Raw genomic sequence first — 13,733 nt, 5'->3', positions numbered from 1 at the left:
ACGAGTATATACAGTTGAAGACAGAAGTTTACATACACCTTAGCCATATACCTTTTATTTCAGTTTTTCACAATTCCTGAAAATTAATCTTAGAAAACTTTCGCTGTTTTAGGTCAGTTAGGATCACTACTTTATTTTAATAATGTAAAATGTCAGAATAATAGTAGAGAAAAGTATTTTTTGTTTTTATTTCTTTCATCACATTCCCAGTGGGTCAGAAGTTTATTTGTTATTTGGTATCATTGCCTTTTAATTGTTTAACTTTTCCACCAAACGTTTCCACAAGCTTCTCACAATAAGTTGCTGGAATGTTGGTCCATTCCTCCAGACAGAACTGGTGTAACTCAGTCAGGTTTGTAGGCCTCCTTGCTTGCACATGCTTTTCCAGTTCACAAATGTTCTATCAGATTGAGGTCAGGGCTTTGTGATGGCCACTCCAATACCTTGACTTTGTTGTCCTTAAGCCATTTTGCCACAACTTTGGAGGTATGCTGGGGTAATTTTCCATTTGCCACCAAGACTCATTTGCCACCAAGCTTTAACTTCCTGCCTGTTGTCTTGAGATGTAGCTTCAATATATCCTAATTTCCTTCCTCATGGTGCCATCTATTTTGTGAAGTGCACCAGTTCCTCCTACAGCAAACATCCACCCCCACAACAAGATGCTGCCACCCCCGTGCTTCACGGTTGGGATGGTGTTCTTTGGCTGGCAAGCCTCATCCTTTTTCCTCCAAACATAATGATGGTCATTATGGCCAAATAATTACATTTTTGTTTCATTAGACCAGAGTTCTTTGTCCCCATGTGCACATGCAAACTGTAGTCTGACTTTTTATGGTGGTTTTGGAGCAGTGGCTTCTTCCTTGCTGGTATGATGGTCCCATGGTGTTTATACTTGTGCACTATTGTTTGTACAGATGAATGTGTTACCTTCAGGCCTTTTGGAAATTGCTCTCAAGGATGAACCAGACTTGTGGATTTCCACAATTTTTTTTCTGAGTTCTTAAAATACATACACAGGTACAATTCAGTACACCTCCTATCAGAAAATAATTGGCTAATTGACTAAAGGCTTGACATCAGAAGGCACAGTTAACTTAGTGTATGTAAACCTCTGACCCACTGGAATTGTGATATAGTCAATTAAAAATGAAACAATCTGTAAACAATTGTTGGAAAACTTACTCGTGTCATGCACAAGGTAGATGTCCTAAATGACTTGCCAAAACTATAGTTTGCTAATATTAAATCTGTGGAGATTTGGAATTTTGCAGACATGCTTTAGAATCAACTTTTAAAGTCATTCAAAGTAGTTCAATTAACTTTTTAGACTTTGAGTAAAGCTTATATTTTATTTATTTATTTATTGGAATGTCATTGACAGTGACTACAAATCCATTTTCAAATCAGAATCTCATTTGTTTAGCATTTAAAACGTGATAAGGTGGTGAAGTAGGCCTCAAATGATGATTTGAATGTGGGTGTTGAATGACGCTTTGAGCAGGGGCCACTGGTGACAGAGAGATTGAAGTTCAACAGAAAATCTCTCCTCATAAATATGCTAAAAGCCCCAGCCACTGTCAGACTATTTTCTCTCACCTCCCTCACACCTCCCTTTATCCTCCCTCCCTTCATCTCACCCCTCTTTTCCTGCTCCTTCCTCCTGCACACCTCATCTCCTCTGACAGGTCAGCAGTCCATTTGTTCTCTCTCACTGATGACATATATGAGGCTAACTTTTGTTCTCAAAAGAGAAGAACAAAAAAAAGAAAATAAGAGCGTATTCTGTGCTGGTTTGTCAAGGTGTTCCATGTCTGTTCTCACTTCAAAATGTTTCTCTGTAGGGAATGTTTTGAAGATCTGTGCCCTGTGTGTGTGTGTGTGTGTGTGTGTGTGGCACTGCCAGATGTCTGATGTCTGAGGTGACAGTGAGACATGGTGGAGGCTCATCGGAACCCTGGCAGTTCTCTGAGGGGCCTCGGGGGCCCCTGCCTAAGCGTCTGAAGCAACAAGGCACTGAAAAGGCGATAAGCGAGGGGGGGACAGGAATGTGAGAGCAGGGAGGCCACAAATCCCAGGTGCGCTGTCTGTTTTGCAGTAGCGGGAAGAGAGTCGGACAGCAGATAAGATGACAAAAGAACGATGGAGCCGTGAGCGGAATGGGAGGGGGGAGCCAAGTGAAAAACAGAAAGAAAACTAGGGATAAAAAAGCCCCCATGAGTAGAGCTCTGCCAGGGGCTCTGTGTACACAGCTTTTCTGACATTTAGACCTCTCAACCACTGTAGTCTCACTATCAGACTTGTTATTGACACGGCCCCACTGAGACTACATTTCAAATACTCCGTATAGACTTTGAAGGGAAAATGGCACCATCGTAGGCTGTGGATTTTAACAATCTTTTCCTTTACCTACAGACCTCTTTTTCATTTGTTAAGCAATTGCTTTCTACACAACAGCATATAGTTTAGGATAGCAAGTAAAATAGATTCAATTAATCATAAGTTTCTGTCCTCTATGACTGATATTTTCATCTAAACTTTCAAATGTTTTCGTTTCACTTTTCATTAAGTGTCTTAGTTTTAGTCTGTCCAGATGATGGTATGCTTATTTATTTTATAGAATTAACGTTGATTTGTCTTTAGTCCCTTTGACCTATTGGGGTACAATGGGGTTAAAGACGCCCCATGGTAGAAGGCACTCTCAATTATATTTTTTCCTAAAACTTTAAATATACACAACAACTACCACCACATTTTCCTAAAAAACTATTTGTCACTGTGCTCTGCAAAAGATTCCTTATTAATGAGGTCTTCATGTGCAATGTCTAAAGGTTGATTTTGATGCAATTTGATTAAAATGACTTACATTTAATTTACATTATATTACATTTTAAATTAATAGGACAGTATTTGAGGTAAAAACCCGCTTGTTGCATTGGCTAAAGCCCCCATAAAATAGACCCTCTCTTAAGTGGGGGGAATAGATTTATTATGAATAATGTTTAAAGTGAGCTGACATTGACTGATCCAAACATATTAGAGATTAATTTGTTTATAGAACAGATGTTATGAAATGTCAAATGTGATTGAATTTACTGTAACAGGAAATGACTCACACTTTTTAGAGTTTCTATTTTGAATGAGCATTATATTAATTTGTTGCTCATTTTGCTGTCTTAAATTAAGCATAATTAAAAGAAGAAAAGAAATAGATAAAAAGTCACCTTTTTTTACATGAATTTTAACCAAAACTGTTCTGTTATTATTTAAGAAAGAAAGAAAGAAAGAAAGAAAAAGGAATAGAAAGCAAGAGCGAACTCAGAGGGAGACCATGTACACTAAAGTACAGAAAGAGATGAGTGCTTTCCATGGAGAAAATGGTAGGGAACAAGGATGAATGGAACAAAATGGAAAAGAAAACATAAATTGCTTTTTTGATGCCGTGGCCAAATATTAACCTGGGGAAGGTTCCTGTTCTCTTTCATTCTGCATCTCCACGATCCCCATAACCAAATAGAAGGCAAAAGAGGATCTAAATTCAATGTAACATAAATACAAGTTCAATACAAGATAAGCTCAATTGAGAGCATTTGTGGCATAATGTTGATTACCACAATAAATAATTTCAATTTGACCCTCATTTTGTTTTTTTGTTTTTTTTAAAGAAAACAATTCCAGTTACAGTAAGGCACTTACTATGGAAATAAATGTGGTCAGTTCATAAACATTATAATACACACTGTTTCAAAAGTTTAGCCACAAGGAGTAAATATTATATGTGTTTATATGATAAGTGCGATGAAATCTCAAACTAAAATCTGTGTAAACGTAAATACAATATTACAACTTTATTGTGATAACAATATTTATCTTTAATATTACTATTTAATATTTTATCAAATGATATTACTGTAACACATATAATGTTTATGTCTTGTGAATAAACGTTTGAAACTCTATTTTTATGTTTATGTACTGGCATTCTCTTCAATGTAAATGTATTTCTGTAACTGCAGTTTTTGTAAATGAGGGACAAGGGCTGATTTTTGTATTTTTATTCATTTATTTGTACATCTGAACATTCCTTTACATATTTCTGTTTCACTACACAAAGAATAAAGGTCGAAATATAAATAAAAAAGTAAGTGTCCCACACCCTATTTAGCATTATATCTTTAAAAAATAAAACACCCAAACAATCGCTTTTCTCATTATTTTCACTGAGAGGCCAGTGTGACCTTCCTAGTGTTTTGTTGCTGTGGAACGGAACAACTTTTCTCTTCTCTTCTCTTCTCTTCTCTTCTCTTCTCTTCTCTTCTCTTCTCTTCATTCATTTTAGTGAATGCTCATATCTTTTTCTCTCTCATCAGAATCATGTTCTTTTTTCAACACAGGGTGATGGCAACCTTTCACAGTGGAACTGTGAATTTGTGAATAAAGTGTTTATGATGCAGACACCTCTCCTCTCTTTCGTTTCCCTCTTTTATAAACAAGGCAGCATTTCATCTTGTAATCTGTACAAATGTGTGGTTCATAGATTGAAGAAATTGAGCACATCTTAGCCAAAATAAAACAGTTGTGTCCCACAATTGCAAACCTGAAACATTTTATGAGTGCCAGAGAAAAGATAATAAGAGCCAAGTATCTTATTAGAAGTAGATACGTAATTGCTGTAATTAACCTTCCATGGATTGTTTTATTAGGTTGTCCTAAGTAGTTAACTGTTGAAATTAAGGAGTAGTGGCTATATCCTGTATGTGTGAGAGAGAGAGCGAGTGAGTGAGGTGCCACCTGGGTACTAATGAGTGAGTAATTAGGCTCTGGCACATGCACAGACAGCCACACCTCGCTCCTTAAGATCCTATCCACCATATGCTACACCAGTTGGGAGCTCAACTTGCCAAGAACTTTAGAAGAAAGAGAAAAGTAAGTAAAATGAAAACCTCAGCTCTAGCTTTCTGGTTCCCAGTGGCAATCCTTTTGAATATTTCTGCTTCTTAGCATTTAGTGACCTCAAACTCCACAAGATGCATTTAAAAATCACAGAGTAAATACCAGAAAAGAATGAATAAAGTAAGCACATGGAGCCTGATCTCAAACATATTCAGTTATTTAACAAAGGAAGGGGTGTGTCTTTAAAACAAGGAAAAACTGGACTGAGGCCTGTAGTTAAGTATTACAATTGTTTGATTTTGTTTTACAGGTGGAAAAAAAACTCACCCCCAGTTCTTTACAGATGGCTGGAGTGAAACCCAAACTGGGAGTAATGTTTGTGCTGCAGACTTTTGAGAACTTGAACGGAAAAAAACAAAAACTCTTACATGAGCATGAATAATCAGCAAATGCTAGCAGAACAACACACCAGATTTGTTTGTCAGGTTCAGAAATGTTGTCCAGTCCCACTGTAAAATTTGTTAACAAAGTCCCATAGAGACAATGCTATTCAGATTCCTTCTACCCATGACAAGCATATGTCATTTTGGGTCACATTCGGGCTATTTATTAGAAAGAAATAGAAAGCATACACACTTACTCAAAATGCATAGCCATCTGTCCCCCAGGTGTTATATTACCACGTACAAACTATCTAGTAAGCTCAGGAAGGTAATTTGGGTCTGCAGCCATTTGATGATTCTGCTTGTCTGCTGTTGTCTGCATTGCAAACATGCAACAGAAATCAAGCGAACAGATGCACCACGTTTACTCGAGCAGTATTGAGCAGTATTGATTTACTGATTTGGGGCAAATATTCTTATTATACTGATGTACAAGATCATGTGACGAGTCTTGGAGTGATTTTAGACTCATCGTTACTTTTCAACAAGCAGATTGCTGTTGTCAAGGGTTACTTTTTCCACATGAGATCAATCGCTAAATTAAAACACTTTCTTTCCTATAAAGACTTGGAAATTGTGATCCACTCACTTATCACATCAAGGTTAAACTATTGTAACTCATTGTACATTGGTCTGCCCCAAACTGCCTTCAGCTTGTTCAAAACAGCAGCTAGGCTTTTAACGGGGTCAAGAAAGGGGATCACATTTTTGCGGTTTTAGCATCTCTACACAGTCTTCCAGTGAAATTCAGGGTCGATTTTAAAATTGTGATGTTTGTCTTCAAGGCACTATCTGGTCTCGTGCCCCAATATATCAGTGACCTTCTACATCTTTACTACCTCACCAGAGCACTCAGTTCTTCTGATCAACTTCTATTGAAGGTTCCTCATTGCCGCTATAGATCTAAGGGTGACCGTGCCTTTTCTGTGATAGGTCCTAATCTCTGGAATAGTCTCCCTTTCCATGTGAGGTCAGCTTCATCTCTAGCCATTTTAAAATCTTTTTTAAAAACATATTTTTATTCTGTGGCTTTTGAATAGGTTGGAGTGGATTAATACATGTTGTATTGAAATAATTGTACTTATTTTATTATGTTTTATATTTAATTTTAAATCAGTCTTTTAAATCAGTTTTTATATATTTTGTTTGTTTAATCTGTAAATCACTTTGGGTCAACTTCTAAAGGTCATATATAGGTTGACTTGACTTTGTGTATATATATATACACTCTGTTGAGTGGTGGTGGTGTAGTGGTCTAAGCACATAACTGGTAATCTGGTAATCAGAAGGACGCTGGTTTGAGCCCCACAGCCACATTGTGTCCTTGAGCAAGGCACTTAACTCCAGGTTGTTCCAGGGGGATTGTCCCTGTAATAAGGGCTCTGTAAGTCGCTTTGGATAAAAGCGTCTGCCAAATGCATAAATGTAAATGTAAATAGATATATATATATATATATATATATCAGTACACACACACTGGTGGCCAAAAGTTTGGAATAATATAAAGATTTTGTTCTTATGGAAAGATGGTACTTTTATTCACCAAAGTGGCATTCAGCTGATCACAATGTATAGTCAGGGCATTAATTACGTAAATATTACTATTACAATTTGGGAAAATTTTAACTACTGAGGGAAACTACTTCAAAGAGTTCTCATCAAAAAATCCTCGACGTGCATCAACCAGAGCTTTGCAGATCCTTGGCATTCTAGCTGTCAGTTTGTCCAGATACTCAGGTGATATTTCACCCCACACTTCCTGTAGCACTTGCCATAGATGTGGCTGTCTTGTCGGGCACTTCTCACACACATTACAGTCTAGCTGATCCCACAAAAGCTCAATGGGGTTAATGTCCATAACACTCTTTTCCAATTATCTGTTGTCCAATGTCTGTGTTTATTTGCCCACTCTAACCTTTTCTTTTTGTTTTTCTATTTAAAGTGGCTTTTTCTTTGCAATTATTCCCATAAGGCCTGCACCCCTGAGTCTTCTCTCTATTGTACATGAAACTGGTGTTGAGCGGGTAGAATTCAATGAAGGTGTCAGCTGAGGACATGTGATGTGACAATTTATCAAACTAGAGACTCTGATGTAATAATCCTCTTGTTTAGTTGTTCATCTGGCCTTCCACGTCTCTGTCTGTTCTTGTTAGAGCTAGTTGTCATTTGTCTTTGAAGACTGTACGGTACACCTTTGTTTGAAATCTTCAGTTTTTTTGGCAATTTAAAGCATTGTATAGCCTCCATTCCTTAAAACAATGATTGACTGATGAGTTTCTAGAGAAAGCTGATTCTTTTTTCCATTTTTGACCTAATATTGACCTTAAGACATGCCAGTCTATTGCATTCTGTGGCAACTCTAAAACAAAGACAATGTTAAGCTTCATTTAATGAACCAAATAGCTTTCAGCTCTGTTTGATATAATGTTGATTTTCTAGTACCAAAGTAGTAATTTATTAGGATTGCTCAAGGATAAGGTGTTGGAGTGATGGGTGCTGGAAATGGGGCCTGTCTAGATTTGATCAAAAATTACTTTTATTATCAGATATTGATGGTGCTGCTTTTTTTACATCCGTAATGATCTGACTATACTTTGTGATCAGTTGAATGCTACTTTGATGAGCAAGAGTGTGATATGGCCCTATATCAGCACTGCTGTGATTCGGCACCAGGCCGCGTAGGCAACACAGCAGTGCTGATTTAGGGCCATATCGCACAACTTGCTCATCAAAGTAGCATTCAACGGATCACAAATTATAGTCAGATCACGTACATTTAAAAAAATAGGAAAAACTGAGTACCGTCACAAAAACAAATTTTTGCATGTAACTAATTTCTCGATTCGATCTCAGAATCTGCCATTGCTGGTTCAAAAAAATTATGCATCCAAGACTCTCAAAAACATCACTTCAGAACTACTAGGTGTGTGTGTGTGTGTGTGTGTGTGTGTGTGTGTGTGTGTGTGTGTGTGTGTGTGTGTGTGAGACAGAGAGAGATATGGAGGATAGATAGATTGGTCAGTCGGTTTCTTTCTTTCCAGAATCATTAACACATTATTTTACGATGCTGTGTAAAAACTATGAAAATCGCATGTCAACATTCTAACATTCAGTTTTGCTTCATCCAGCTGTCAAGAATGTGTCCTGTGTGAGTTAAATTGACAGCCCTAACAGTTACATTATTACTATTTTATAATAATTTTAGATCCCCTAATCCCACCCTACCCTTAACCTAACCACTTTTAAACAATATACATATTTTAAAAGATTAAACATCCAAGATTTCCACTGTCGCCCCTTCAATAATTGTATTATTAATATTAAATAAATGACATTCTTTGTGGTACTCATACTTTTGATCTTCTATTTTGGTAACAATGTTTAAACATCAGTTTTTCTTCTTGTTAAACTTAGGTTTTTAATTTGAGCTTTGGGAAGTCATCATAAATAATATTTAATGTAAACATTATACATTAATTCAGTACTACATGGTTACTGCTCTCTAAAATAGATCATATTATATTTTGTGTGTTCCATAGCATTTAATTATTCTGAAATATTCTGCCTGACACATATTATCAGTTCCTGACTTCCAGGTGGTGAAAAAGAATAACTCAATTCAGTTTGTAATTCTATCCTCGTTGCACAAGAATAACTTTAAATGATTCCTGTGAAAGAAATGTCCCCAGACATCTTGAGTTCTTTTTATAATCAAATGCACATTTAACTGATGTGTGGGTTAAAAGCAATCCAATGCTTTTAACATAGCAATAGTTTCAGTATAGTAATACTTCAGTATATTGAGAAGCAATCCAACAAATTTGAGTGTAAACACTTTAATAGAGCTATGATGTCAATTGGTACGCTGTCGGCACAAGTTCCCTCATGAATTTCTAATGTTTTTTTTTTTTTTTTTTTAAATCGTTGTTTTCGATCTATGAGTAAAAGAAGGTCTGTGGTTACTATTATTACTTAGAGGGATTTTTGTATTTTGTTCTACAGCTTAAATTACACTGTAATGATGGTGGAGAATCAAGGTGAGAGAAGATGGATCAAAATGCAGTTTATTTAATGAAAACTTAAAAGAAACACAAAAACACTGGAGAGCAAAATTAGGTGGTGATGACAGGGCATCAATAGGCAATATGGAGACCACAAAGGACAAGGGAGTCCAGGGCAGATTAGGTGACCAGGGGAGAGCTGGAGGAGGACCCAGAGACTAGGGCAAACCGGGCAACCATGGTGGAGCCAGTGGAAGGCCAGAAAACCAGGGTGGAGCAGATGGAGGGCCTGGAGACAAACGTGAACCAGGAGATCAGGATTCAGAGTTCAGGGCAACTGGAGAATCAGAGGGCTTAGAGGCCAGGTCAGCTGGGGGAATCAAAGGGCTCGGAGGTCTAGGCAACAGGGAACTTAGCTGTCAGGGCAACAGAGGAATTAGAGGTTTGGGCGACGTGAAACTCAGCTGTCAGGGTGACAGGGGTACCAAAGAGTAAAGCGATAGGGGACTCAGGGAGAAAAGAACTACATAGCAAGTTGATAGGGGACTCAGGGAGCAAAACACTAGAGAGCAAGATGCTAGGAGACCCAACAGACAGAGCTTCTGGATATTTAGGGGGTGGATCCACTGGACACTAAGGGGGAAGAGCCACTGGTGACCAAGGGGGTGAGATGGCTGTGGATGCTGGCTCGTGGTCCATGGCAGGCGTGGACACTGGCTTGTGGTCCATGGCAGAGGTTGGAATGGTGCTGGCAGCGGTGGGGAAGTAACCTCCGCGGCCAAGCTCACACATTTTTCCAGGACACAGAAAAGCTCTATATACCCCCCTATGGTGTCAGACTCCTGCCGAGTTCAAAGACCGCTACAACCACTGGAAGGTCAGTTCTTCTGTGAAGATGGTGGAGAATCAAGTCAAGAGAAGGTGGATCTAAATGCAGGCTATTTAATAAAAACTTTGGAACTTTGGATTGTGCTTTATTTAAGAAGACTTGAAATATTACAAATGCAAAACACTGGAGAGCAAAACGACTAAACCATTACAGCCAAGCATGGCAAAGAACTGACAAAGACAGAGAGCACAGGAGGGCAACATATACACAAGGACTAACAAGGATACACCTGGGGAACAATCAGAGGGTAACAAGGAACAGACACGAGAACAAGAACTATAATATGATTTCAAAATAAGAGTCCATATAAAACTAAAGTCCAGAACATATGTTACATACACCCAGTGAATCAAACATACATTTCCAAGCTGCAGTGTTTTAGACAAACAGAAGTTGTTTCACATGCAAATAAAAAAATAAAATAAATAATAATAATTCTAAAATTCTAATTCTAATGTTTTATTCAGGTTTTAGGAACTCTTGTTTTAGCATTGGGCTGGGATTCTAGCATTGACTTCTTCATCCATACATTTTGTATTGATTCTTCAAAGTCTGAATCTGGCATTGAAATTTACCACACCACCATTCCACTTATCAAGTTGACAGAAGGCTCATCGCTATCATGACAAATACAGGAACTGACTCTTTTGTGGAGCAGGATATGATGGAGCTGAACAGAACCAAATGGTGGAACAGGAGGAAAAATAGTTTAGCCCCGGGAGATAACAGTGGCTGCCGCAGTGGCTGAGATACTGATCTAAATGAAAACAAACAGAGATAAGAGGGAGATTGGAATCACACTGGCATGCTCTGCGGTCTCTGTGTGTTTTTGCGTGTTTGTGCACAAGCTCCTGTGTAAGCCCCCACGCCTGCCAGCGGTAACGACCACCCATCAGATAGATATCATTTGTACAATTAGAGCGATGCCTCCACACTCACTAGATGAAGATTCTCAATACAGGGTTTAATTTTGGGGCCCTTAAATTTTTTATGAGGTATCAATGTGGAATCTTAAACAGGAGGGACATCAATCAACATATCAGTGAAAACAGATGAAGAACTTGGTCTGTTATGGCTGAAAGCGTGTCTCTGAGACACAGAGGTAATACTTCTGCTCTGAAGTCAGATGAAACAGAGATTCTGGTTTGGGGCCCAAAACCCCATTGGACATCACTCCCACAGCTTCTGCCGTTAATCTGGTTGATGCTCCCACTAAAGCTCTCATGTTTTGTGATCACACACCAAGGAGTCAGAACTGATCCAGTAATCATGTTTGATATCTTAATCAAAAACTCATCTTTCTTAGTGACGATATGTCACTTGGGAAATTAGGACAGTCTAGTATTTGCATTTCAGATTTATAGCATGAATGTAGCACAATGGATATTTGTGCATGCTGTCTTTGCCTTGATATCTTGGAAGGTGTGTGCAGAGGGGATGGCTGTTCGGGCCAAAGCCCCTGCCCTTTAGCTGAGGTCCTCCACCAATAGAGTAGTGGCATAGTCATGGGTTTTCCAGGTTGTGCAAATGCCACCTAAAATGAAAGCTTGCACACCCAAATGAAATATATATATTTTTTACACTTTATAATAGTATGCAGGGGTGTAAAAATGCATAAATGTTATGCTGAAACTTTGATGCATCGATTAAAATATGGTATAACCTATTACAATGACTATGATAATACCCAATGTGATACAGAAGCCATCTCAGATTACACATGCACGCTCACAACAGACGCAGGGTGCGTGACTGAAAAAACAAACACGCACTTTAAATGACGAAAGTTTAATTCAGAATTTTGCCTCATTGTTCATAATTGTGCTTGTCTATATAAAAAATAAATAAGTCCATTGTTGTTCTTTTCTTCCCAGTTACGATATATTATACATATTTGGGAATATTTGGAGAATACACTTGGAAAGTTATGCAATACTCTACTGCACCTTTGCAAGTGATAAGTATTTGTCCTTATTGTGTTACACACCATTACGTTTTTAATTCTTTGAGCCTGCTTGGTTTAAAGATCAGACTTATCTGCCTGAATAAATGACAGATTTCATTTATATTTAATTTATTGTTTCAGTAAATGTTCCCTTGATGATATGATAATCTATTACATATAATCAGCAATCTAATTACTGTCTGTTAGTTTGCATAAATTCAGACATGATATTATCCTTTATTCAAATATGCTCAATAATTAACATAACCAGAGTATTATTATTTTTGTATTTATTATGAACTAAACCTCCCTTTACTCTTACTGTAAATACAAAGACATTTCTGAAAATAAATTTTAATCTCACAGCTGTGCATTCTTCTTGTGTTCAACAGAATTATGCATTATGCATTTTCTCTCTTATTAGCAGGCTTTTGAACCAGTGAATATAGTCTAAACCTATGTGTTTTGTGTGTGTGCATGTATGCGTGTGTGTGTGTATGTACACAGGTTTCACTATATTTGTGAGTGACAATTATTTGAAAATGTACTCACTAATATAGAGAAACCCACTAGTGAGGACATTTTAGGTGGTCCTCACTAGGAAAAAAAATGTTTTAATAAAACGTTTCATAAATCGGCTAAATCATGTTTAGCTTTAAATCTACTGATGTACACAGGTTTCTTTGAGGGTTAGGTTTAGGCGTAGGGTTAGGGGATATAAAATACCATTAGCCTGTTATGAAATCAATGGAAGTCTATGAGATGTCTTCACTTATATAGTGAAACAAACATGTGTGTGTCCATTTTCCTGAATAGTGAACATTATCACACCATCTATATATTCATCTTCAGCATAAAACAGGCCTAAAAAAGAATTATCATCAAAAAAATAATCCATAGTGAACCTGAAAATAAAGATAGGGGCATGGGCAAAGTTACTTTATACTGGTAAATCAGCCCTGATTATTTGAACTACTGAAAGGTTTTCTGAAAAGAGTGTCCTGAATTCATAATTAAAATTCCATTAGTCTACCATAGAAAAGAAGCAATATTACTTTATGGCTGAAATTCAAGGTTAACTGCAGAGTTGTATTCAGGAGCGCTGACCTAAGTGCTAATATATTAAGACATATTTGTGTGCAAGTGTGATTAAATTGTGGCAACAACATTTGTAACACCTCTCTAACTACTCTGTCTATTAAGAGACTGGCAAGTCTTGAGTGTTAAATTGTAGTCTAATATTCATTCTACATTTTTGTGTGGAGACATGTATGCACTCACACATAAAAGAGTCGGATGGTCTGATTAATCCACTTCAGGAGAAACCATTATCACAAGAACAATTGGTGTGTCTATCCTTGTGGAGTGGCTATCCATCAATGTCACCCACTACTTATTATTTTCCATTGCCTCAGGAGGTCCACATTTAGCCACTTTGCAAACTTTTACTGTCATAATTCAGGTTTGTCTGTAATTTTGGTTGCATTCTATTTGTTTTTTGTCCAGAGACTTACTACACCAAAACAAAACATTGTTTGCAAACAATATTTAATATATAATCA

Source organism: Xyrauchen texanus, chromosome 23 (assembly GCF_025860055.1).
Source record: "Xyrauchen texanus isolate HMW12.3.18 chromosome 23, RBS_HiC_50CHRs, whole genome shotgun sequence".
NCBI lineage: Eukaryota > Metazoa > Chordata > Actinopteri > Cypriniformes > Catostomidae > Xyrauchen > Xyrauchen texanus.
This window is presented reverse-complemented; position numbering follows the sequence as displayed.